The 23,877-nt window shown below is 42.5% G+C and overlaps 1 protein-coding gene across 1 annotated transcript in view; it reads right to left on the bottom strand.

Moving 5' to 3' along the window:
• The window catches only part of LOC119965794 (LYR motif-containing protein 4), a 255,891-nt gene that overhangs the window by 141,010 nt on the left and 91,004 nt on the right, over positions 1-23,877 (bottom strand). The window lies entirely within an intron of this gene.

The following is a 23,877-nucleotide window of genomic DNA, read 5'->3' as shown; positions in this document are numbered from 1 at the left end:
GCAACATAGTTTTTTAATTTGGGTCAACTCTAAGTTAGTAACTGATCCTGCAGTCTCAACCTGAAAAGGAATTTTTCACACATCACTTCTCTTTCAAATTCTGAAACCTCTCTCATTTGCCAGTACTTCCCTGCATATAACACACATGGACTTTGCCTCTTTATTTGCTTGTCACAATTGACAAAACCATACCTCGAGAAATCATCATTATACTTCGTTGTTCCGAGTTAAGTTCCTTTTTTGAGGGCCGTTAACCAGAGGTCCTGGAGCTGTAACGCTACCACTGCTCTGTCCTGCCCTGGACTCTTCTGAGCAGCTTGCGCAGGCAGATTCTGTTGCGAGATCTGTCCAATAGGCAAACTGTCTATTTGAGTCTCTGGCCATCTCTTACTTTTAAGAAAACCAGTGATCTTCACAGTTCACTTGCCACGTTTGCCTGCTCCCTGTTTTGGTGCCAAAAGCATGTGCCTGGACGGCACTTCACGTCAATTCTATGTGCAGGGTGTGTGACCATCCCTACTGCCGCCACTTCTGGCCGGAAGACATCTCACACCCTAATGTGTCTCCATTTAAAAGGTGGCAGCAATTCTTGTGTAAAAGCCGGTCGAGGCTATTGGGCGCTTCTCCTGCAATTAGGATCACCGCGGGAACGGTGTGACCCATTACTCCGCGACCACCCCGACACCCCACTATGCGACCCACCCGAGGGTCAAGACCCTGACTTTGAAAAACTCTGCTGTAGAGGACACCACAAAATTGGCTAACAGGAGCTTTTGGTGCAAAAGCTCATAGATGGTCTAAGGATAAGTGCAAATAATGACACTGTTTGTTCATTGGTGACTCAAAATCTGACATTAACTTTTAACTGGATTAAATGTCCACAAAGTTACATAAAAATAGGCGCACAATTAAATGCCCACACATTATGGACTCCTTCAAAAATGTATTATTTTAGGCCATCTCAAACAGTATACTGTGATCTTTAGTATGAGACAGAAATCTAACTCTAGCACCACATTCATGTCCTTCCAAGTCTTGAAATAAGTACGTTTTTGAATAATGTTCTTTAGATGTCATTAAATCAACTTACATTTTGATAATTCAATTATAATTGAAACTTTCAAGAGACCAATGGGCTGCAGGAATTTTCAGTTAAAACACACACAAATACTACAAAATAATATTTCATGATGGACAAACTCTGGTACTACAAAGCTTGCAATGATGCAGCCCTCTCAGTTCCACGCAAAACTGATCTCTGATGGCAAATTAGTTATCAGTGGAAGTGGGGAATAAACATCTTTGGAATCGATGAATTGCTTTAATCTGTTGTGTTTGTCAACAAACAGCAATCTTTGGGTACCCAGAGTCCAATCCACACTTAATTTCATCAGTCTGTGATGCACCACCAAACTAAAAAGATATTGCTCTAGATTATCACTGTGGTCAGTTACATGTCATGGTCAGCTAGAGGTTTCAAGATACAACACAGGGTTCCTTCTAAACTTTTGCAATACAATTTATTGACACTATGATGACAAGAAATGTGTGAGAGAAACTAGAGAAGGCACGTTTTAGCCAACAATAAAAAATTGAGGCAAATCATGTGGGATAGTAGCATGCAATACAAGGCAGTGTTTCGTGTTTGTGCGATGTCATATAGACTTGGAACTTGCCTACAAACTTTTCAGTTACTGAAACCAGAGAATCACCTGCAAAAGCTTCTCTTCCTCTCTTACACAGTTACTTGTGGAATACCTTAAGGATCTATGCTCCAATTTCCCATATACATGCTGCTCTTCGGCAATATCTTCTGAAAATATGTACATGCCACATGTACTCTGACATTTTGATTTCCTTACCGCGAGGTTCATCCACTGTCCCTAAATTGCAAGACTGTTTGTTCGACATCCATCACTGGATGAGAAGAAATACCCTCCAACTAAATATTGGGAAGACCACCTCCGTGATGCCTGCCACAAACTCCCTTCCTTAGCCACTGACTCCATTCTTCACCTTGGCATTATCTGAGGGTGAATAAGGCGGTTTGTAATCTTGATGTGGTACCTCACCTACAAATGAGCTTCCGATCACACATCTTCCACATCACAAAGACCCCCTCCATAACATCATCCCATCCTCAGCTCATCTGCTGATCCAAGCCTTTCTTACCTCTAAGCTTGACTATCCTTGTGTGCTCCTGGTCAGCCTGCCACCGTCCATTCTCCAAAACTTCTGCTGCCCATATCCAAACTTGCATTAAGTTCCATTCACCTATAGCCCCATGCGTTTGATGACCTTCGCTGGTTCCTAGTTAAATTCCTAGTTAAGGTGTGGCACAGTGGTTAGCACTGCTGCCTCACAGTACCAGGGAACCGGGTTCAATTCCGGCCTTAGGTGACTGTCTGTGTGGAGTTTGTGTGCTCCTCCCCGTGTCTGTGTTGGCTTTCTCCGGGTGCTCTGATTTCCTCCCACAGTCCAAAGATGTGCAAGTTCGGTGGATTGGCCATGTTAAATTGCCCCTTAGTGTCCAATGATGTGCAGGTTACGGAGAAAGGGTGAGGAGAGTGTGCCTAGGTACAGAGTTCCTTTGGAGGGTCGATGCAAACTTGATGGGCTGAATGGTCTCCTTCTGCACTGTAGGGATTCTATGATAAGTAACACCTCAGTTTCAAAATACTCATCCTGGTTTGCAAATCCCTCCATGGCTTCTGATCTCCCTACCTCTGCAAGCTCCTCTTGCCTTACAAATTTCAAAGATATCTGTGCTCCTCTGATTCTAGTCACTTGTGCATCATTCCACCATCGGAAGGTATGCTGGAATTAACCTCTTTGCCTCTATCTCCCTTTATTCCTTGAAGATGGTCCTTAAAGCCTACCTCTTTGACCAAGTCTTTTGGTCTTCTTACCTAAACTCTCCTTACGTGGCTTGATGTCAACGTTTATTTGATAATGCCCCTGAGAAGCACCTTGGAATGTTTTATTATTTTAAAGATACTACATAAATGCAACATGTTGTTGTTGTTGAATAAACATGCAATGATCAGATTACCTACTGCAGAAATTTAGGAGAATCTGCATGTAAACTCATGCACAATCCAACAGGAAAACACTTTAGAGCAGGCTCGGGCTGGTCTTCTGCTGTTGACCACAAAGTGCTCCAATTAATTTTCTTGGACAAAAGTGGGCTAATAGCCTGTTTCTGAAACAGAAGTATTTGGCAAAGATCAGAAGGGAGTAAGAGATGTAGTGAAATTGAATTTAATACATCTGGTAACTTGTGGGCTACTCCTAGAATAAACAAAACATGAAAGCTGCTAGGTTGTTGAAAAAGTTGAAATAATTTGAGTCAGGGAAGAGAACTTATCCCCAATACCCAGTCTAGCTTAAATGCAGCATCAATACACACTGTGTGATTGACTTTTCATGCCCTCAGTGTAACTTGGGATGAACAGTTAATATTACATTGCTAACATTAGTGTACATTCCAAGAATAAACCAGGGAGAGAATCAGTAAGATCAGAATTCTAACAAAGATAGAGATGATAAAACTGTCAAGTGACAAATAATATCATAATGCAGAGAAAGAAAGCAAAAGAGGAGAGAGAAAGGTGAAAGCAGAGAGGAGGGGAAGGATGAAAGGGAGGCGGGAGCTGAGAGAATTAGGCCGAGAAAGGTAATGGAGAGAGGGAGGAGGAAAGGCAGAGGTTCAAATGGTTGAAGAAAATGTTTGATCCAATCATTCCTGGAAACACAAAATAGATTGGAAATTTAATTAAATCTTTACTCATGATCCTGCAGATTTCAACAGTGATTGAATCACATACAGCCCACTGACAAATTGTGACACATGGATTCAGCCCACTGCTCCAAAAGGTTGGATATCCCTAGTCTAATCAATCCCTTGTGAAAAATGTGAATTGGTTGCAATATCTCCTTAGAAGGTATACTGCCTATTTTCGCTTCTGTTTAAGGAGGGTGAATTTCATACATTACTCTTCCACTATATCTTTTCTAGTCGGCTACTGGTTACATTGGATTCTTCAGTGTCATGCAAAGCCTTGTTTGCTTAATAGAGCGTTAGAATGGAAATTGATCGCCCACATTTATTATAAACAGCAACATAACTCAGCAGTATATTTGCAGATTATAAGCCTACTTTTTTTTTTATATAGGTCAACAATTCTGTGGCCAAGGTTAGGAAGCTAGTTCTAGCAGTATGAATAAAAAGCAAAGTACAGATTATGGAAATCTGAAACAAAAACAGAAAAACCTGTAAGTACACATCAGTAAGCATCAGTGCAGAGAATAGACAACATGATGACCTATGTCTGAAACCTAAATCAGCCTGTTCTCGCCATAGATTCTGGCTAATCAGCTATTTAATTGGCTTTTTAAACATTCGAGAAACTGGAAATTGCTGCATAGATGCCATTCTCTCACAATCTGAACTAAGAAAATGTTAGTATATACCATGTACGATTTCAATTATCCACAAACTTCAACTACTTCACCAGGTTAGGCATGTAATCTAGCTCCTGCAGAATAAGATTGCATGTTATAGGACAAGTATGACATAGGCCTACCACTACCGAGATGTATGCAAGAAGAGAATAAAAATATTTAAAGCTGGCTTTGGGTAAAATTGATAATAGAAATCGGAGTCACGTGCTGGCCACATGAATTACCGTAATCACACAGCACCATGATATTCCGATTACTCATCCATTTATTTCTATTTTTAATCACTTGTACTTTTCTGTACTCTTCAAACTCTACATTATTTTAAAAAAATTCTTTCTCTTTTTAATTTTTTGGTATTCATCAAGGATATGTTAAAGCGGGAAATGGAACACTTCTCTTTTGAAGCAAGTAGCATCAGCATCTCAGGTTAAGTATATCAGCAGCCGATTGCAAATTAAAGCTCTGTGTTGCCAGTTTTAACTTTTACAATAATCCCAAACTGCATCAGTAGGGCAATTTTTCACTTTCTCGCACCATGCTAGCCTGTGATTGCTCTGAGTGAAATTGGCAATTAGTGCTAGTTTTGTGCTACCGTCACATGTCTTGAGGAGCTTGACTGAAATTGCCCTAACTCATTTCACAAAAAATCCATTTTGTCAGCAGTCGGTAGTTACTGTCAATGCATCAAGTGAAGGCTAAACTGCGGTTCTGCAAATCCCAGCTTTTCAAAATTTGTCGGTACGGAAATGTGTCCACGAAAACAGGTTCCAGGGGTGACAAAACCTATGTTCAACTCATTGATTTATCGCCTCTCATTTGTTCCCCCCAATTGAGTTCCTTTTTGCCTCACACTTCATTTCCTATTTCTCACTTATTCTCTTCCACTTTTTTCTGAATTCACATACATCTCTATAATGTCAAGTAGAAGTGACAGGTGGAAATTCAGGGCTAAATTCAAATACGGCGCGAAAATTTCCTCCCCCTCCGTGGCGTGTTCTGCAGTGGTGGAGGGCAGCTCACCAGTGGCCAGATCTTCTGGTCCTGCCGTTTTCAACGGGGTTCCTGTTTAACTCACCCCTCCCTGCCGCAAAACCCGCAGCTGGGGTGTGCCGTTGGCAGGACCGTAATATGCTGCCAACGTGAATAGCATGAAAATTCCACTCATTGCCTATTTAACGGTCTTTGATAGATTTTATTTTGTAGATGTGGTCTTCCAACAATCAAGTTATAAGTTTATGAGATATTAAATTGTATAAATAAGTTAAAACTAGAGAAATATTAGAGGTAAGCCATGTCAGAATTAAAGGCAAAAATGAATGAAAGTCAAATTAGGAATATGTCATGGAGGGTTCTTCAAAGAATGATTGGCATTTTAAGTGGTTTTCTGGGTAGGACAGTGGAAGCAAAAATCTTAAATTATTGAATATGCTGCTAGGTAACCTATTTTTATTCCCTGTATGAGTGACCAACATCATTTGTATTTACCTTATATAACAATTCCAAAAAACCATTATAACTGCACATACCACTTCAGTAAAGGAGCTGTACTCCGATCCATTAAGATCATGTTTTATACATAGTAAAGTAACTTTGATGCTGGAGACTGAATGCAGTTTAACCATTCCTTTCAGTATTATTGGGTGTAGTGTCAACAATAATCCAGTTTCTCTGTCTCATATAAAGCATGAATGGCAGAAATCATGCATATGTTCAAAATATTGTATTATCTACCGTACAGATGAGAATAAAGAACTTGTGCCATGTATTTAGATCAATATTATAAAGTTATGAATTTATAACATAATTAGAGCAGCACAACAGGCACCTTTTTTCAACAGAGCATCAACATTAAGACGCTTCTCTACAAAGACATTTAACAAATAAATTTGTACCACCTCCTCCACCGCCAACCTTGTGTGGCCAGAAATGTATGCATTTCAATTTCGAGGCTGGTCAGCCTCTCTAAGGAGGTATATGAATGTTCCATACCTTTATATAATTTCCTCCTCTTGGAAAGATATGAAGCCGTCACTGGTTGACACCCCAGGTTGGCTTTTATGAACCAGTAATTCTCTGTGTAAGGGATGTGGTCAATATTATTGGTCTAAATTCCGCTTGCTATGCGCTGCTGGCTTGTTGCTATCCATGGCTCCTTTAAAACTGGTGAATGACTGCGCAATTGCTCATATCGAAGAGAATGTTGCTTGTAGGCACAACATTCTTGTGAAAAGAAAAAGCAAACCCCTCTCTGAAGGCAATGCGCCACCTGGGTAAAAAGGTATGTAAATATCTCAGAGATGCTAAAGAGCTAAGTGTTTTCCCAGAAATTGCCAACTCATGAATGGGTGTTATTAGTTGGTTGAAGATAAACTCTACACCATCTGGATTGTTGTGGTCCAAGGGAAAGAGGGTTTGTGGAAGTGTGTCTTACTGATGATAATCATAACCGTGAAACTCGGAGGTGCAAGTTGTTGTCCGATAGAACATCTGGACCTACCCAGCGTGAAAAAAGAACAGCATATTGTGGAAGGTAAGTAGTATCACAATTTTATGGGAGTGAAACAAATGCTCATGGTTGTGCAAGATGTATCTTTGTTATTTTGACTATTCAAAGTGAAATTTATATTTTTAATTGAAGTACCATTTGTCTGCTAATGCATGTGTAATTTGCGTGGGTTCCAATTTATTTTAAAGTAAAAGGTACAAGAAGTGGAATCTAGTTGATAATTCATTCTTTAGGGCCTCATTCGGTAATTTTGAATTCATGGTTTCTCCATGGGGATCGTAATGTCCTGCAGTTGTTGGACTGAATGGTTAAGCTTATATTTTTGCATTAAATGTTCCTACCTCACAAAACTGGTGATCAGGGGTTACGGGGAGAAGGCAGGAAAATGGGAATGAGCAAATATCAGTCATGATTGAATAGTGGAGTAGACTCGATGGGTGGAGAGGCCTAATTCTGCTCCTATGTCTTATGGTCTAACTCTATTATGTTAGTGCCATTTTGTGGTGTCTGATCTCCTAGAACATTGGAGAATGAACTTCTCAGTTCTTAGCTACCTTTCATAGCTATCAGATTAGATGACCTTCATTCCTGTTCCATAACTTCACATGAACTTTGTTCTTAAGAGATGACCAAGCATTGTAAAACTTCTTTCACTTCAATGCATCTCCCAACTTTTTTCAAAGCTTCAAAATAGAACTTTATATCATTATATTACCACGGGGGATGCAGTGGCGCAGTGGTATTGTCACAAGCCTGGTAATTAAGAGACCTAGGGAATTCTCTGGGAACCCAGATTAGAATCCCACCATGGCAAACGGAATTCAATAAAAATCTGGAATTATGAAATCATTGCTGATTATTGTAAAAAGTTCACTAATGTCCTTTAGGAAATCTGCTGTCCTTACCTGGTCTGGCCTACATGTGATTGCAGACTCACAGCAATGTGGTTGACTATTAACTGCGCTCTGAAATAGCCTAGCAATTCACTCAATAAATGCGGGCAGAGCCAACGACGTCCACATATCACGACAGAATAGAGCAAAACACTCTGCAAAATAAGAAAATCTGCAGAAGGATGTTTACTTTAGATCTCTTTAATTCTCCTCCTTGCTACCTTTCCAACGTAGTTTTTGATTTTATAGTGGAGCTCACTATATTAATTTCAGCCCTTTGAATAAAGAACAGCTTCATCTGCACAAAGTCATACTTGAAGCTGGGAATGATCAAATCTAGAGAATCAGGGACAATGAGTGCTAATGCTTTAGCTTTTGGAGACACTCAAAATCAATACAAGCTTTATTACAGAACATACTTTTCCCAATTTGCACTTGGTAATTAATTCAGAACTGCTGCTCATCAAGCCCAAGGTTTTCGAAGACATGTAGCCTTCAGCTTTAATTTTGCCACACTTCTATTTACTGACATAAGTAAACAAGTGCAGAAAGCAGAAAAAATGGTTTGTTCTGATTTGATAATTATTGTAAGGAAATGGCATTAATTGATCTAACACTTCCTGTCTATGCTAAGATACAGTAATAGTTTTAATTAAAGCAACTAATACTTTTCAGCATAAATCTGCCCAATTTTCAAATATGGGGAAAATAAATTGATATTGTTTATGTTTTAAAAATGACATTGCAGCTGCTTGTTCCAAATATATGACACTAAACTTGAGCTCCCAAATGGTCTTGCAAGTAAAAGGCACCACTTGTGTAACATCAAATTATGAAACTAGAGAATCCCAGGTTTGATTCCTGCAGCTGCAGTTTACGCCCTCCCACTGGTAGGTTTGTGGCTAGATTTCCCTGTGCAAGTTGGTGGTGGGCAGGGGAATGGTAGGCCTTAACAAGCCACCCCACCCTTCTTTTTTCAATGGCATAAAACCCATCACATTTCTACAGTTCCTAGTTCTGAAGAGTGATAATGGACTCAAAATGCTAACTCTGTTTCTCTCTCCACAAATGGTGCCAGACCTGCTGAGTTTTTCAAGCATTTCCTGTTTTTAGCTCAGATTTCCAGCATCCTCAGTACTTTGCTTTTTATGGAGGGTTAAGATTTTATCTGGTTCCTTCGCATATATTTGTATTATTGCATAGCTTTCTAAATAAAATGGTTAACTTAATCAAATGACAGTCAAATAGGTCTCAGGTTTATATGGTAACATCACACTCACAGTTAAATTCATTTCCATCACAACTCACTGAGCATTGTGTACGTAAAGCCCATGCTTCAGGTAGGGGGCGGGGAGAGAATACCAAAAAAATTAATTTCTGGAAAGCAATCCTTGTCCAAAGAACTTGACTTAGCAAGAGGTGAAATGGAGAAAACCAACAGAAAATAAAATTGCAACTCAGCTCAAGGTATATGACATTGTACCTATTCAATCTATTTCTCATTTTAAAATTTCAAAACAAAATTGTTAACTGAGCAGGTTGAAACCACTTTTATATGATATGTAGAGGTTGCTTGAAAAAGGACAGATATTTTGAAGTGCTGAAGTGCTTTTATATATAGCTTGTTATATGATATTTTATCATTGGAGTCTTAAGACTAGAGTCACTACGTTGGTTAGATTGAAGATCTAATGATATTTGTGTCTGAATACAATTTTTAAAAAATTATCTTCTGACAGGTGAAGAAAACACGTTTCATGAAGGTGCTACATCCCAGACACACTCTATGTAAAGTGATATTGAAGGAATCTCTGAGCTTTTCATTTTGTAAGAATGCATCTGTGCATAGGTTCCAGCAGATGTACAACAAGCCTGGCAAAGTCACCAAATAGTTTCATTGGACAGGAATTTGGATCCTGTCACTACACGACCACGTTCAGTTACATGTACAACAGAAAATCTTGGTTCAGTATCAAAATGGATAGAAAAAGAGACTTTTCTTCCAGCATGCAAAAAGAATAGAGGGGAAAATATCATGTAGCTTTATAAAAACAATGTGTGGCTTATCAATCAGTCAGAACTGAATCAAATCTCTGCCCCAGAGGAGAACTGAGCTATGGTTCAAATCCTCACCATCCCAAATCGTTCAGCATCCTTTTTACCCAGAGGACAGAAGCAATATTTTTGTTCAGTACAATAACAAAGCCATTATATGAACATGAAGACAATTTTAGGTTTTCCTTCGCAACTGTTTAAGGCAGTATCCAAGGAGAGTTGGTTTTCCACTGCAATCTTCATAGTGTAGGCAGTGTCTTATTGGAACAAGCAATCATTTGTCTCAATGTTTCAGAGTATTTCAAATCTAAAAAATGCAAAATGATAGAACCTTCAAACAAGACCACAACCGTAGGGATATTTTGTCTGCTCTACAATTTGCAACCGATGACTGACCTGCTGTTAAGACCATGTAGGAAATACTAGGATGGACATTGAAGAACATTTCGATTCCAAGTTCTCAAAACATTTACAGAATGTTGTTGAAGCTCTGTATACCAGTAACTGACTGTCAGCAATAACACAGCAAAAGTGGCTCATGCTGCCCAAAATCACTTGTAACAGCATATCATTTGGGATATTTAATCCAGATAAATCACTGGGGTTTAAGGATTGTAGAGTGAGTGGGGGGGGGGAAGAGAAAATAAATATTTAAAGCCACGGAGGGACAGTTCACGAAAGGTGACCAAAAACTTTATTTGAAAGATGGGGTTTGAGAAGGTTTTTAAAGTTAGGGAAGAGAGTCTAAAAAAGGCAATTTGTGGATTTTTAGCAGTAGAGATGATGAGACAGGAGCAGAGTAAAACATGTTGCCCAGGTGGAATGGAAAGCATGTAGAATTTGATGTTCAGCTGAACGTTGAACTGGATGATAAGGTTTTGCAGTTTGTTTGAGCCCGAGTGGCTAACAATGCTGGAGAAGACAGTGGCAAGGGGCCAGTATTTGAGTTGAAGAAAAAAAAAGCTTTTCTCTTTCTGATGTAGTAAGTTGTGGCCAATTCTGTTGGACAAGCAGCTTTTTGCCACAGTTAAGTTGTGGAGTCAGTAAAAGTGGTAGAATAGGCAGTTTCAAGATTCTTCAATGGCAGCACAACACCAACCTTCTTGCCAACGATGATATCAGCTATGGAAACAAGGTCATCTAATTAACTCATTTTCTTTTCCTTCCACTGGCTTGTGCCATTCTTCATCAGCTTTTGGGGAAAGCAGTAGCATCATCATAATGAGTCAATTTGTGACTCTACAACTACTGCAGGAGGCAAAATTACAATTTAAGCTACTGTTCGCATTATGACGGAGGGATTTTAACCACTAAATTCAAGGAAGGAAATTCTCAAAACCCAGCTAGTTTGGCTAGATTTTTCAAAATTAAATAATGGAGTTAATACCAAAGGCTCTTTTCCAACTCATTAGTTCATAGGTGAGCTTCTCAACACAATTGCTATAAAGCAAAGAAAGCTTTCATGTGCTGTTGGTCTACAAACAGAAAATGGGTCAGTTAGGGGGAAAAGAACTGTAGTTTGCGGCCCTGCCAACAGAACCTCTATAATTGCCGCCCTGCCAACAAAACCTCTGATCATTCAAACTGCACTTCAGCATCAAACATGTCATATTTTATGAAAAAGTGTACAAAAGGTATCCCGAGTAGGTTTGACAGGTGTTAGTTTTATCTGTTACTGTTCCTCAATCTCTGACATCAAAGATAAACATTTATACTGAAATGAACTGGAGATGTTCGATTTTCTTGACATGTCATCCAATTCATTGATCACAAGACAGAACGGAAATAATTTTACCAAGCAGACCATAGTATTTGTTCTTGCCTTTCATTCTAATAAATGGCTTTCCCTTCTCACTACTTCGCTAATAAATGTCGCTAATAAATGGCTTTTCTTTCTCACTATTTCACCCAATGTCCATTAAAAGTTTGGGTAATGCATAATCATTCAAATGCCTTCTTTTCTGAAACATTAATTTTCATTATGTATTTCACCTGTTATTTTTTAATATTGGAGGTGATAACCCAAGTAGCACAGTTTGCAGATGCTCCAATGCACCGTAGTTTACAGAGGCCTGTGGAGGGTCTGGCTGCAGTATACTACATGAAAATTTTGATGGTTGCAATTTGCTGAGACGTTGATGCAGTGGTACTTTCCAACATGGAGGGGGAAACAAAAGATATATGCTAATTGAAGTAACAGCTGTAACTTTCCTACATGAAGAACTAGTGGAGGCTGAGGTTTCAGATTATTGCACATTTTCATGGGCAAGGAAGGTTCTTGGTGATCAAGAGTGGAAGGAGAGAGAATATTGAAACTTGTTTTATTAAAAACCTAATAAAGATGAATGGGGTTGCCATTGGAGGTTGCAGGCTTCCTCTCCTGAGACTACGAGCTGCACAAAAGTCCAGATGGTGTCCAGCCCTGCACCAGCCCTAACTCAAACTATCAAATTGGCTACTTATGCATCTTACAGTCTTAGGTCAAGTCTCGGTCATGTGATAGGATGTTTCAGGTTGAGCTATTCAGCTAATGATGTACTTTAAAGACACTCATGAAAACCTTTTGTATATTGGGCAGGTAACCACGGAACCATTAGTACAATAGTGGAGATGAGGAATCAAATTGCTCTATTTTGCCCAGAGCTGGCTGGGGCAGACGTCTCATCTACTCATCCTTTGTGCTAGCCGAGCTAATTCATGTCAGATTCCAGGAGGTTGGTGCGCTAGCCTTTGGCCATTGGAACTGTTTAGAATTTTCCAGAACTACCAGTATGTGACCAGCTGAGCCCATTTTATCAACCCAGCAATTGCCCATTTCAAAAAATCCCAGGAGATATGGAAGACAAACACATCTTTTAGATTTTTTTCCTTCAAACCTTCTCGACATAATACATACCATGAAATATAAAAGCAAGGAACTATCTCCATGTCTAGGTCTTAACACATCTCTGTTCAACGTGACACCAACCACACGTCTGGGTCATGTGCCTTCATCCATCACTGTGTGGCCAGTACTGTACCCAGTCCCACATTAACCTTGTATGTGACAGATTCTTATATCAACCCCCTCCCCCAGGTCTGTATACCACAGGTATGGAGTTACATTGGTTTACTTCATGTTTTACATTCTTACTCATCTCATGCATTTACCTGGTTGTTACTGTCTTAAACCCCCCCCCCCCCCCCCCCCCCCCACCCCGCTGTGCTGTTGGCTTCGCTCTGCTTCACAAACCAGCTGTCCAGCCAACTGAGCTAAACTGGGCCCCATACTGTACCGGCTGAGGTTATTCATGAATTCTTAATCTTGCACATTGCCTGAGGTTACCACCAGTCAGCACTCCTCCTCAAAGGAGAAACAGTCTATGGTCATCTGGGGCTTTGATGACTTTACTTTTACTTTACTGCATTAATGCTATTCCCCTCCCCCCCCACTCCCCCTCCCCCCCCTCCCTCCCCCCCCATCCCCCCTCCCCCCCCCCCATCCCCCCTTCCCCCTGGGACTCTTTCCCCCTTCATGAGCACCTTGTAGATATCCGAGACTCTACCCTCTCCTCCTTCTCCTCTAGAGACGATCCTTCCTGGATCCCTATTGGCAGGAGGTGTGGGAAGGATGGGACCTGTCTGCGTATAAAATCCCGCACCTGTAAGTACCTAAAGTCATTTCCCCTTACCAGCCCAAATTTCTCCTCCAACGCCCTCAAGCTCGCAAAGCTCCCCTCCAGGAACATATCGCCCACCCTCCAAACCCCTGCCCACCGCCATGTTCGGAACTCACCATCCATGTTCCCAAGGGCGAATCAATGGTTATCACATATTGGAGCCCAGACCAATGCACCCACCTCCCCTACATGTTTCCTCCACAGACCCCATATCCGCAGGACCGCCCCCACACCGGGCTGGTGGAGTACCTGGCCGGCGAAAGCGGTAGGGGAGCCATGACCAGGGCTGCCAAGCTGGTGCCCCTGCACGAAGCCGCCTCCACCCGCTCCCAAATAGACCCTGTACCCACCATCCATTTCCTTATCATGGCTATGTTAGCCGCCCAGTAATAGTTGACCAGATTCGGCAACGCCAGTCCCCCCTCGCTGCGGTTCCTTTCCAGCATCGCCTTCCTCACCCGCGGGGATTTTCCCGCCCAGACTAAGCTCATAATGATTTGCTGGTCCTTTTGAAGAAGGACCGCGGGATAAAGATCAGGAGGAACTGAAAAATGAACAGGAATCTTGGGAGGATTGGCATCTTTACCGTCTACACCCTCCCCGCAAGTGATAGGGGGAGTGCATCCCATCTCCGAAACTCCCTCTTTATTTGTTCCACCACTCTAGTCAAATTTAACTTATGTAACCTGCCCTAGTCTCGTGCCACCTGTACCCCCAAGTATCGAAAACTTTCCCCAACCAGCCTAAATGGCAGCTCTTTCAGTCTATTCTCCTGGCCCCTTGCCTGTACTACAAACATCTCACTCTTGGTCATATTTAATTTGTACCGGCCAAACTTTCTCAGTGTTTCCAGTATATTATCCATCCCAGCCAGTGGGTCCGACACGTACAGGGGCAGGTCATCCGCATAGAGAGAGACCTTGTGTTCAAACCCCCCCCCACTAGTCATTCCCTTCCACCCCTTTGCAGCTCTCAGAGCAATCGCCAACGGTTCTATGGCCAGCGCGAACAGCAACGGGGAGTGTGGGCATCCCTTTCTGGTCCTGCGATGTAGTCTGAAATAAACTGACGTCGTCCTGTTCGTCCTTACGCAAGCTTTTGGGGCCTGGTACAATAGTCTGACCCAATTAACCAGTCCCTCCCCGAACCTAAACCGTCCGAGTACCCCACAAATAGTCCCATTCCACCCGGTCAAAGGCCTTCTCAGCATCCTTTGCCACCACTACCTCCACCTCCTTGCCCGTCGGGGGCATCATAATCACATTAAGCAATCTTCCCAAGTTGGCTGCCAGCTGTCTGCCTTTAACAAACCCTGTTTGGTCGTCCCCAATCATCTCCGGTACACAGTCCTCATTTCTAATCGCCAGGACCTTGGCGTCCACATTAATCAGGGAGATTGGCCTGTATGACCCGCAGGATTCCGGGTCCTTGTCCCGCTTTAATATCAGCAAGATGATGGCCTGTGACATCGCCGGAGGTAGGGGCCCTCTGTCCCTCGCCTCATTAAAAACCCTAGTCAGCACCGGCCCCACTATCTCTGAAAACTTTTTGTAGAACTCTACCGAGTATCCATCCGGTCCTGGGGCTTTACCCGACTGCATGGCCTTTAGGCCCCCCAGTAACTCCTCCGCTCTAATCGGGACCCCTAGCCCGTCCACTAGTCCCCTGCCCACTTTTGGGAAGGTTAGTCCATCCAGGAACCGTTTCATCTCCTCTGGCTCCTCCGGTGGTTCTGAAGTGTAGAGCTTACTATAAAAGTCCTGAAACACCTTATTCAGTCCTGGTGGGTCCTCCACTCTGCTCCCCTTCCCGACCACCACCATACTTATTTCCCTGGCCGCCTCCCTCCTCCAGAGTTGCTGCGCCAGCAATCTGCTAGCCTTCTCCCCATGCTCACACACCACTCCCCTTGCCTTCCTAAGTTGGGAGTTGGCTCTACTCGTGGATAGCACTCCCAATTCCGCCTGCAGTCTCCGTCTCTCCCCGAGTAGGTCCACCCCCGGGGACCCCACATACTCCTCATCTATCCGCTGGATCTCCTTAACCAATCTATCCATTTCTGCTCTGTCTGTCCTATCCCTGTGAGCCCGAATTGAGATCAGCTCCCCCCTCACTACTGCCTTCAGCACCTCCCACAGGGTCGCTGCTGAAACCTCCCTCGTATCGTTCACCTGCAGGAAATTTTGCATACACTTCCGCAGTCTCTCATATATCCCCTCCTCCGACAGCAATCCTACGTCTAACCTCCATTGCGGGCGTTGGTAATTCTCCCCGCAGACCTGCAGGTCCACCCTATGTGGGGCATGGTCCAAAATAGTGATCGCCGAATATTCATATTTTTTACCTCCCTTATACAGTCCCTGCTCATGACAAAGTAATCGATCCTAGAGTATACTTCGTGGACATGTGAGTAAAACTAATATCCCCTTCCTGTCGGCCGTCTGGCTCTCCATGGGTCTACTGCCCCCATTTGCTCCATGAACCCTTTCAGCTCCCTTGCCATTGCTGGGAGCCTACCTGTTCTGGGACATGACCGGTCTACACCCGGGTCGAGGACCGTATTGAAGTCCCCCCCCATAATCAACTTGCGCGAGTTTAGGTCTGGGATTGTCCCCAGCACTCTTTTACTAAAGTCAGTGTCGTCCCAATTCAGAGCATGTATATTCACCAGCACCACTCTCCTCCCCTCCAGCTTGCCCCTTACCATAAGGAATCTGCCCCCGCCATCTGCGACTACGCCCTCCGCATCAAATTGAACCCGCTTATTGATCATAATTGCTACCCCCCTGGACTTAAGAGTCCAAGCCCGAGTGGAAGACCTGGCTGATGCAGCTTTTCCTTAGTCTAATCTGGTCAGACACTTTCAAATGTGTCTCCTGCAGCATAATTACGTCCATCTTTAGAGCCCGCACGTGTGCGAGCACACGTGCCCTTTTGACTGGCCCGTTTAGTCCTCTGACATTCCAGGTGATCAGCCTGGTTGGGGGGCACAGGCACCCCCCCCCCCCACCGCCAGTCAATCATAACCCTTCTTGGGCCCGTCCCCGGCCCATGTGCCGCGCCTCTCTTGGTTTGCCGCTTGGCAGTTTCCACCCCGACCTCCTCTCCAATACCTACTTCAGACCCCTCCCACGTCAGCAGAATAACTTCCACTCCTTCCCCCCCAACAACATCTCCCAATAACCCCACCCCTGCTATCTACTGGCTGTATACATACCCCCCCCCCCACCTGACTCCCTTGACTAGCCAATCTGCTAGCCCGATGACTCATCCCTCCGGCGCCCACTTGTCTCACTCCCATTGTTTCCCCGACCTCATCCCCCCACTCATCAACACATCCCGATCAGACCTACTGGAGCAGTCACACTAAAATGGGAAAGATCAAACGAGATGGGGACATCAAACAGCAAAGTGAAGCTGCTCCAGGTGTAATACAGTTCCAGCTGTGTAAACAGATGAGTGTTAACACAGGTCCCTTTCTGAGCATTAATAAAGTAACAACGCAGTAACACAGTACCTGTATAACACCCACCCAAAACAAACATAAAAACCCACAACCAAAAACTTTAATCCCCTTTGCTTACCGGCCACCTTTATGTTACAGTAAAGGCTCCAACAAACAAAAAGAGCACGACAAAAGATAAAAGAACGCAAGAGGGGGATCTCCTCACCCCCGCAGCCAAAAGCTGCCAAAAATACAACACAAGGCACCTTTAAAGCAGTAGACAGTCGCCCGTCAGTCCAGGCAGATAACTCCCCCAGACAATAACTCTCGGACTCTAGCTTGAGCCCGTGGGTTCTTTTGCGGGACCAGCCCCTGATCCCTCGCGAAGTCCATCGCTTCTTCGGGATCGGAGAAGTAGTGGCGTTGACCCTGATGCGTGACCCAAAGATGGGCCGGGAAGAGCAGACCAAACTACACGTGCTTTTTAAACAAAACCTCCTTAACTTGTATAAAGGCTGCTCGCGCCTGGCACCTCCTGGCTTAGGTCCTGATAGATGCAAGAACACTGTTATTCCACGTGCTGCTCCTAGCGTTCTTTGCCCGCTCCTTATCCGTGGACCTGTGGAACCTGATCACCATTGGACCGGGGGGGGGGGGGGGGGAGGAGAACACCCCCAAGACGCATCTGCCTCACCTGTACTCTATGTGCCCCTCCGGCAGTCGCGGAAAGGAGTCAGCCCCCATCAGCTGCAGCAGCAGGTCAGCCACAAATGCTGTGGCATCAGCTCCCTCAGCCCCCTGCGGGAGGCCGATGATCCTCAGATTTTGTCTGCAGGCTCTATTTTTCAGCTCCTCTACTCTGTTCAGCATTCTCCTCTGCCTCTCCTTCAACCCATCGACTTCTAGCGCCGCAACCATCTGCGTGTCCGCCTGCTCCTCCACCGTTTCCCCCAGCTCCTTAACTTTTTTGTCCTGGGCATCCAATCTCTGGTTCAATTGGTCCACTGCCTTCTGAAGTGGGTCCAAGTTATCCCACTTCAACTCTTCAAAACTGCTCTTAATCACCTGCAGCATGTTTTCCAGTGTTAGCTGGATCGTCGGGTCAGAGGTCTGTAGGTCCGCCATCTTTGCTCCCGGGTCAGCTTCCACCGTACTTTGCCTTTGTCCTTTTCTCTCCCATTTTCGCTACTTCCTGCTCTCCAGCGGGTCCATATAGCTCTGCCCGTTACTCAGCCCCTCCGTGGCCATCTTTCCAGCGGTCAGCAGTCCCGAAAAAACCGGGGAACCAGGTCCACAACTCCCGCCGGAGTGAGAGCTACCGAATGCGCGGCTTACTCACTCATCGCCGCCACCAGAAGTCCTTCATGTCTAGGTCATTTTTTTTTTTTTTTTAAATTTAGAGTACCCAATTATTTTTATTTATTTTTTAATTTATTTTTTAAATTTTATTTTTTAAATTTTCCAATTAAGGGGCAATTTAGTCCACTAACCTGCACATCTTTGGGGTGTGGGGGCGAAACCCACGCAGACACGGGGAGAACGTGCAAACTCCACACAGACAGTGACCCAGGGCCGGGATTCGAACACGGGTCCTCAGCGCCGTAGGCAGCAATGCTAACCACTGTGCCACCGTGCTGCCCCATGTCTAGGTCTTAACGTGTCCCTGTACAACACCACACTGACCCTAGGTCTGGGTCACATGCCTTCTTACATCACTGTGCGAGTGGTACTGGGTCCCACATTAACCTTGTATGTGTCAGACCCTTATTCTGAAGGGCTCAGGCTGCCTAAGCCACCTCGTCCCATGCTGGCTGCCACTGTGTGTACGGAGGAGGGTGGGATGGGGGGGGAAGAGAGAGAGGGAGAGAGAGAGGGATGGGCTTCACTGAGTCTTTGAAAAGCAAGGCTGAAACCTCAGTGGCTGGCAACTGTTGCACATTATTTTCCATTCCTGTTCAGAAGCACTTCACTTTCTGCTTTTCCCAGGTTGAGAAGGACATGGCTCCACATTCAGGTATCTTGTGCACTACGTCAATTTAATTTTAAAGTTATATTATGTAGCAGAATCTACAGTGAAACGGCAACCTCCGAGACTGTAGATATTATTTTGTGTCATTTGCAATCCTCAATTGGTAATTCAAAATTTACTTGACTCATTTCACATTAAAAATCAATTATGTCAAAATGACCTTCAGGGAACTAAGTGTGATGCTGCTATAGATCAGTTATGTTGAATGAAAATGCACATGCAAATAGTATTCACTGTTTCCTGGCCAATGACTGTGAGCTGGAGCAACTCAGATGAAGTAATGGACTGGTGAGTAGATAAATTAAGAACACTTTTATGAAATACTTAATTGTTTACATCTTTATATAATCTATAATACACTAACTTTATTAATTATAAACTGAATATTACTTTGCTGCTTTATTGCCTTTTTGTTTTTGTTGGCATCTGGGGTCATGTTAATTTTCAAGTGATAAAATGGAATCACATTGGAAAATGGTTTGGAAATCACTGTCCTGATGTGAGAGTTCCATGCAGCTGACTGAAACCTAAAATAAACCTGGTGGAATTTGATCCAGTCAGAAAAAAATGGTCTTGTTGACAGTGGCCGTGGCAAATTTGGAAAATGTTATTTTGTGTTGAACTTAATTACACAAAAGTTGAAGTGGAACTAGTGATACTATTAAGTGTCTTGGCACAATAAAAAAACCAACTCAAGCAGTTACTGATTCAAAGCTGAATAATTTATAAATATTAAATAAAACACACATGACTCAAAAGCAATGAAGTCTTAAAATAGTAACACTACATCCTTCTTTCATTATTTGTTCTTGTCACAAATAAGCTTACATTAACACTGCAATGAAGTTACTCTGAAAATCCCCTAGTCACCACACTACGGCGCCTGTTCGGGTACAGGGAGGGAGAATTCAGAATGTCCAATTCACCTAACAGCAAGTCTTTCAGGACTTGTGGGAGGAAACCGGAGCACCCAGAGGAAACGCCGCATAGACAGTAACCCAAGCCAGAAATCGAACCTGGGACTCACGCGTTGTGAAGTAGCAGTGCTAACCACTGTGCTTCCGTGCCGCCCATCAGAATCTCATTGCAGTTTTGCTGAAATTAATTCTCAAAATACTGCAACCAATTTTGTTTTCACTAATTGTTTTATATATCTACTACTGATTTACAGAGAAAAATGCTTTTATAATGTTGCAATTAAACACAAATGGAAATTCTCAGAACATTATTGACACCAGCCATGCAATATTGAAAATGCATTATTCTCCTGGATGTTTATTGATAAAACTAGACGCAGAATAATGACCATCAATAGTAATTCACAACAAGCCAAAAAAAGGAAATTAAGCTTCTGAGAAGACAATGGGGGACAGAAGTTAACCCAGAGAACATTTACAAAAGACAAACAATTACAGCATTTTGTTCAAATTTGAAAAAATTAACAATTGAATACTTGATTGAAATAAAGCACTATTGCATAATTTGGTTGATTTCTTGTGAGGTTTCAATTACTTTGCGCCGAACAGATGTAACCATTTTGGAATAAATGATAGGTACAGTCTCAGTATTTCTGCTTTTAGTAGAGAATACACCAAAGAAAACAGAGCCTTTGCCAAAAATATTCCCCTTTTCTATAACTGAACCCTCTCACTTTGTAAATTTGTGTTCTCAGCACTCTTGCTACTGCTTATCACACTAATATTTTCCTAAAAATCATCAGCCGAGCTTCTCAAAATGTCATGCCTCTGTCCAGTAAGTAATTGAGTTACAGATCAACAGGGTCCTGGTCCATATAGTGTTATCTGATCTCAGCCAGGGTGCTAGCAGGGATTTAGTGCTGGTTCAATAATTCACGGTAGGTGAGGGAAAGGGATGCAAATTATCAAGCATTTCTATTCCTGGTGTCCATCTATCTAGCCTTAAATATTTTCCTGTCGCTAGATACTGCATTCCTTTCCTTAATGAACACTCTAGGAATGTGTGTAAATGTAAATGAAATGTGATCCATTTTCATAAAACTCATTTTTGCCATCAGGCCTCTCTCTACGTGAATGTGTTGAGGTCCTACTTTGACCCCTTTATTTAACTTATTCTCATTTACAGCCAATGCCATATGATCCATTGAAATAAAATGAATTTAAACGTTGATCTGAAGTTTTAATTAAGTTTGAAAATATTGGACTGACTTGCTTCTCCAGCAAAGTTGCATTATCAATTACTTAGAAACTGTGTTTTGTTCCTAAAGTAATGGAATTTGCTATTTGGACCAGAGAGCAAATAAATTTTCATATAATAATTGTTGCATTTCGTCAGAGAAAAAGTTAATTACTCAATTGTTAAATTCTGCTCATGAGGTTTGGATTTGAACAGTGATCATTTATAGGTCTATAACAGCCAGTTACCCCTCTCATCACCAATGGCAGCCTTACCTGCATGAAAAATTAACAACAAGCACATTGGTATTTTATTTTCATACTCACATAAGAGGATTTATCTTGTCATGAAAATTTATTATGTGCACATAGGAGGTTGTATCTTATCATGTAGGTTTCTTATGGACTATACAGAAAGTTAGGACAATTTGGTAAAATCCTAAGTGTTAATCATAAATACAGATGAGATTTGTACTGTTTTCCCAAATGCCCTGATGGCATTCTTGCAAAATCGTAGTTTAAGGAAATCGATCATATTTCATGTACATTTACACACATTCATGGAGTGTTTGTTAAGGAAAGGAATCCAGTATCTAGTGACAGTAAAATATTAAATGTTGTATGTGTTCCCTTGTTCCCCAACTTTCTCCTATCCTAGAGGCACTGAGACACACCACTGTACAGTTCCACAGATGCTGGTAGCTGTCCAAATATCAAGTGTCACTGTCAAATCTATGATGAAATGAAAAATGAAAATCGCTTGTCACGAGTAGGCTTCAATGAAGTTACTGTGAAAAGCCCCTAGTCGCCACATTCCGGCACCTGTCTGGGGATCGAACCGTGCTGCTGGCCTGCTTTAAAAGCCAGCGATTTAGCCCAGTGAGCTAAACCAGCCCCTAAACACATCCAAGCCATGCAAGTAAAGATTGTGCACTATACAAAGGATCTACTGTGTAATGATATGTATATTGACTGGGATGTAAAGAGTTAACAAGTTAATGATAATGCTTCTTACCACTAGAGGGAACCACAGAACAGTCATATATATATATATATCATGTGACTTTGGGGATTCTGGGAGTCAAGAGTTAGGTCAGAGCTGGATAAGATAGTGAGGCATGAGAGAGGGAGAGCAGTTGTGTACTTGAGAAAGTCTGCTAGTTAGAGATACCATAGTTGAATAGAGAAACCTTCTACTTTAGGAATGTGAATGAATCTTAGTTAGTATTGTAATAAATTTATAGTTTTGTTTGTTACCAAGGCTTTGTGTTCTTTATTCAACACTACGCATCCAAGCCATGCAAGTAAAGCAAAGTAGAGGACACAACATACTGAGTCTGGGTACTCCAGCAGTGTGTCTATTATTAGAGGGCTGATAATTCAAAGAAATTTAGTCGAAAACCTGAAATGGCAGTTTGGGGGTAATTAGATGTAAATGACTGGCACCAATAAAATGTGACCATGCAGATATTGGATTGTTGAAAATGAAAACTGTTTCATTATGCACTTAGGGAAGAAGACCTACTATTCTTACTGAATCTTAATGACTCTCCAAACCACTATAAACATTAACTGCAGAGGTTCAGACATGAAGACAAGAGATAAGCAATAAATGTAGCCTTGCCAGTAACGTCCATGTCCTAAGAATATTTATTTTAATTTACACAGCATGCATATTACACAATGATCAGAAGCATCACTGACGAGGAAAATACAATTGTTTGTACAGTATTCAAAGCATGTGGTGGATGTTACTGTGGAAGTGCTTAATTTAAGTTTAAAGTAGTGAATAATTACTTCTCAGTGTCAAATAGTATACACACTATTGTAATGAGGATAAAATTCCAATTTGTGCCTTAAGTATTTGAAAATTAATGCTCTGATGTGTTTTAAACATGTTTTAATTGCTCTTTGCATTATGGTAGAGAGAACACACCTTTGCTTTTGCACCTTGTAAAGCAGTGTTCTTCAAAGCAGGGGGCGCAACCCGCGGGTGGGTCGCGGGCGGGTGTCGGGAGGGTCGCGGAGCCGTTGTCCGCGGTGCTCCCGATCGCGCAAAACCCCGCGCAGCAGCCGGCTTTTCATAACGCCGGCTGCAAGCAGCAGCGAACAGGTTAAAAAAAATTTGGCTGCATTGTATGCACAGTGCGGCCGCTATTTTTTTTAACGGTTGCAGCTTTTTGTTTTACAAATTCTGTAGTGGTTTTTATTCATTCATTTAATTTTTTCATTTATTTTATTCTTTTTTTACAAGTTTGGGGGGGGGGGGGGGGGGGGTTTATTCATTTTTTTCATTTATTTTACTCATTTTATTTTATTTTTTTACAAGTTGGGTGGGGGGGGGGGGGGGGGTTTATTTGATAAAATTTTACAGGAAAAAAATTCAGAACTTTGGACAGATGGAGACGCCATACTTTCCGACACCAGAAGGCTTCACCTTCATCCAACAGGTTCCATTGGAGGAGCGTGTACGAGGGCCAAAGGGACCCAAAACCATTTCCTCCATTTTTGTCAGCAGCAAACAAGGTAAGAGAAAATGGTGGATCGCGCAGATCGGCCGGCGTGGGTCGCGAAAGTCGGCCGGCGTGGGTCCCAAAGGTTGGCAGGTTGGTAAAAATGGGTGCCCGGAAAAAAAGTTTGAAGAACACTGTTGTAAAGTATGCACTAGCATAA

Source organism: Scyliorhinus canicula, chromosome 5 (assembly GCF_902713615.1).
Source record: "Scyliorhinus canicula chromosome 5, sScyCan1.1, whole genome shotgun sequence".
Lineage (NCBI taxonomy): Eukaryota > Metazoa > Chordata > Chondrichthyes > Carcharhiniformes > Scyliorhinidae > Scyliorhinus > Scyliorhinus canicula.
The sequence above is the reverse complement of the archived record's forward strand: the minus strand, read 5'-3'. Positions and strand labels throughout refer to the sequence as shown.